Raw genomic sequence first — 635 nt, forward strand, 5'->3', positions numbered from 1 at the left:
TAAGGAAACAAATGATTTAAATACAGAAGCAAGGGGGAGTGGCAATTAAACAAGGACAGGGGGAAACACACTAGGAAAACAATGGCTGCGTTCGAAACCGCATACTCAATGAGTAGGTACTTAATTTCAATAAGTACTTACTTAACGAGCGCTAAAAGAGTACCTACTCAACAATCAAATCTCGTTGAGTATGCATGCGTTCTGCCAGGTTGACGTTATCATGTGACCTATGACGTTATAACAAGCGCAACAGCTGATATGAGCGACGGATTTAATTCATCTGTAAATATTTTAATGTTGATGAAATGTGCTTATTTTAGATTGATTTAAGTTTTTATATTTTTAACAATACTAAAATGATCCAGTTTAATCCCTAAATATATTATTTTTTATTACGAAAACCCCAAATTGTTGTCTTGAATTGTGTTAATGTGCAAGATTTTTTAAACCACATGCAAAACTATCTTAAATATTCGTTTTCCTTTTTCTTGCTGAATTTCTCTCTAGTTTCATCCCTGAAACTTATAAATAACAAAGACTACAAATGCAATTTTTAATTCATTATGATTTTATGAATATTATGCTTATTCAAAGATATTTAATATTTTTTTCTGTATATAATCTTGTACTATGAT

This window comes from Garra rufa, chromosome 11 (genome assembly GCF_049309525.1).
Source record: "Garra rufa chromosome 11, GarRuf1.0, whole genome shotgun sequence".
NCBI classification, from domain to species: domain Eukaryota; kingdom Metazoa; phylum Chordata; class Actinopteri; order Cypriniformes; family Cyprinidae; genus Garra; species Garra rufa.